We start from the raw sequence: 3898 nt of genomic DNA, 5'->3' as shown, positions 1-3898 counted from the left end.
ATATGTAGGAGCCAATATGAGCATCCAGGTTCCGCTATTGGTTATTGACCGGAGACGTGTCTCGGTCATGTCTACATTGTTCTCGAACCCGTAGGGTCCGCACGCTTTAGGTTACGATGACAGTTATATTATGAGTTTATGCATTTTGATATACCGAAGGTTGTTCGGAGTCCCGGATGTGATCACGGACATGATGAGGAGTCTCGAAATGGTCAAAACATAAAGATTGATATATTGGACGGCTATATTCGGACACCGGAAGTGTTCCGGGTGATTTCAGAGAAAACCGGAGAGCCGGAGGGTTACCGGAACCCCCCTGGGAGAAGTAATGGGCCATATGGGCCTTAGTGGAGAGAGAGAGGGGCAGCCAAAGGTGGGCCGCGCGCCTCCTCCCCCCTGGTCCGAATTGGACTAGGAGAGGGGGGCGGCGCCCCCCTTTCCTTCTCCCTCCCCACTTCTTTCCCCCTCCTAGTAGGAGTCCCCCTTGCTCCTTTATATACGGGGCAGGGGGCACCCCTAGACACACAAGTTGATCCACGTGATCATATTCTTAGCTGTGTGCGGTGCCCCCTTCTACCATAGTCCTCGATAATATTGTAGCGGTGCTTAGGCGAAGCCCTGCGACAGTAGTACATCAAGATCGTCACCACGCTGTCGTGCTGACGAAACTCTTCCCCGACACTTTGCTGGATCGGAGTCCGGGGATCGTCATCGAGCTGAACGTTTGCTAGAACTCGGAGGTGCCGTAGTTTTGGTGCTTGACCGGTTGGGCCATGAAGACGTACGACTACATCAACCAAGTTAACGCTTCCGTTGTCGATCTACAAGGGTACGTAGATCACACTCTCCCCCTCTCATTGCTATGCATCACCATGATCTTGCATGTGCGTAGGAAATTTTTTGAAATTACTACGAAACCCAACAAACGCTTCAAGGATAAAAAGAAGAAGAGGAAGAAACTCCTCTTTTTTTCTTCTTCTTCCTCTTTTTTTTATCGGGAACGAGGGTCGTCGAGGGTCGCCGAGTGGGAGAGGAAATCCTAAATAGCAAGTATCGTGGGTGTGAGCACTAGTAGAAAACGGAGCTTTAGCACAGGTTCGTAAGGGCCTTTAGTACCGGTTCGGCACGAACCGGCGCTAAAGTGCCACCACGTGGCGTGAGCTTGCGCCCTGGTATGGGGGACATTTAGTATCGGTTGGTGTTACCAACCGGTACTAAAGGTTTTTTTTGAAATTTTTTTGAAAATTTTGGAAAAAAAATTGATTTTTTTCGATTTTAATTTTTTATGAATTATTTGATGATTTAGTCTCTAATCACCTCTCTTAACTACTCAAGTGTGGATCACTCATTCCAAATCGCCTGACTTCCCGGCCGGTCACCCATCCTCTCACTCCCCCAGCCTGAGCACGCTTAACTTCGGAGTTCTATTCCCCCTATATTCCAAGTCTGCACTTGTTGTTTTCCTGACAAATGTAAGCTGTTAATCCTATTAACCCTTAGCAGTTTAGCTTGAGCATTAGGTCACACGTTTCACCGTTTGAGTTTGAAACTATTATTCTCAAAAACAGTAATTATTTAGTTACACTAATATTTCTTGAATAAGTTTGACCATAGTTTGACAACAGTTTGACCATAGTTTGACCAGATTTGACCAAAATATAAAAAATTGAAATAATTATTTAGTAACACTAATATTCTTGAATAATTATGTAGTAACATTAATACTTCTTGAATAAGTAGTTTCACCATATTTAACCAATTTTTTTAAAAAAACTGAAATTTCACCATATCTTTTTTTTGTTTTGGAATTTGAGGATTCTAAGAAATTGCAAACAGGCCGTAAGCGGTCTCCATCGGATGCGGATTTTCGTGCCGAATTTTTTGATATATTATACGGTTTTTTCCGACATCGTATGCAAAATTTATAGCCGTTTTACATTTTCCCTACACTTTTTGCAAAACATGTCCAAATTTAAGTTTTTAAAATTTTCCTAACTAGTAGATGTAGTAATATAACTACCTCTCGAAGGATTTTATTTTTTGAAATTTTTATCATTTTTTGAATAGTTTGAAAATTGCCCTATAGTGCCGGTTTGTGTCACAAACTGGTACTATAGGTCAGACCCCTTTAGTACCGGTTTGTGGCACAAACCTGTACTAAAGGTTAGCGCTTTAGTACCAGTTTGTGACATGAACCGATACTAAAGGTGATCGTGGGGCCCTGGCCTGACGCCAGCCTGCCATCACCCATTTAGTACCAGTTCGTGGCACGAACCGGTACTAAAGGTTCAACACGAACCGGCATTAATGCATAGCCGTTCGAACCGGCACTAATGGTACCATTAGTACCGGGCTAAAATCAAACCGGCACTAATGTGTCTCACATTAGATCCTTTTTCTACTAGTGGAGATACATGTGGCCGTCGGTGTCGGACACTACATCCACGTCCCACAAGTGACGTGGGCGTCGAAGCCCGCGTCACTTGTGGGACGTGGATGTAGTGTCCGACACCGACGGCCATATGTATCTCACACAGACGATACTTGCTATTTAGGGTTTCCTGACGACAGACCCTCCTGAGGAGAAGAAAGATTCTTTCTTCTCCTCCTTTTTTTCTTCTTCTTCCTTTTTTTTATCGGGAACGAGGGTCGTCGAGGGTCACCGAGCGGTAGAGGAAACCCTAAATAGCAAGTATCGTGGGTGTGAGATACATGTGGCCGTCCGTGTCGGACACTACATCCACGTCCCACAAGTGACGTGGGCGTCGAAGCCCGCGTCACTTGTGGGACATGGATGTAGTGTCGGACACCGACGATCACATATATCTCACACCGACGATACTTGCTATTTAGGGTATATCCACCCCCCTCGTGTTGAAGTTATCGGCAGGTGGTATATATATCGACCCCCCCTCGTGTTGAAGTTATCGGGAGGGGTATATCGACGACGACAGACCCGATAAAATACAAAATACAAACATATATATGAAAAAAATCTAAAAAGAAGCAATATACACAATATATATACTGACATATATACATAATATACACAAAGAAGCAATGTACACAATATATATACTGACATATATACATAATATACACAAAGAAGCAATATACACAATAAGACATAAAAAACAAAGAAAAACAAAAGGAGGAGAAGAAGAAAGGAATAGCTAGAGGAGAAGATCGAAGAAAAGAAGAAGAAAAAAAAGAGGAGAAGAAGAAAGAAATAGTGGAGAAGAAGATAAAATAGAATATATTCTATTTTCTCCACTATTCCTTTCTTCTTCTCCTCTTCTTTTTCTTCTTTTTTCTTCTTCTTATTTATTTCTCCTCTTCTTCCTCTCCTCTTCTTCTTTCTTTCCTTTTCTTATTTTCTTTCTTTCCTATCCTTCTTTTCCTTCCTTCTTAATATCACTTAGCAAATTTTGCAACGATAGGGAGGGGGTGCTCCCGTGGTCTAAAATCCGTCTATGCACGATAGAAAATTCTGAAAAAATACATCTATGATCCCTCAACGTCCCCGCCTCTCTCATGAACAAAAAAAATCTATGAATTAAAATAACATCATGTTCTATGAACAAAAAAACATCATATTTCATCCACATTCGTGCATACATCATAGATGTGATCATCTATGAAAAAACATCATATTCTATAAAAAAAATCATTACACACATATATATATATATATATATAAACAAGCATATATATATATATATATAAAACAAGCATATATATATATAAAACAAGCATATATATGAAAAAAATGGCAAAGGGAGGGCGCCGGCGGCCGGACCAAGCTGAGGAGCGGGCGGGGTCGGCGGCGAGGATGGCGTCGGGGCAGGGGCGCGGGCGACGGCAAGGGCGGGCCGGGGCGGCGCGCGTCGGGGCAAAG

Source organism: Triticum dicoccoides, chromosome 3A, assembly GCF_002162155.2.
Source record: "Triticum dicoccoides isolate Atlit2015 ecotype Zavitan chromosome 3A, WEW_v2.0, whole genome shotgun sequence".
Lineage (NCBI taxonomy): Eukaryota > Viridiplantae > Streptophyta > Magnoliopsida > Poales > Poaceae > Triticum > Triticum dicoccoides.
The sequence above is the reverse complement of the archived record's forward strand: the minus strand, read 5'-3'. Positions refer to the sequence as shown.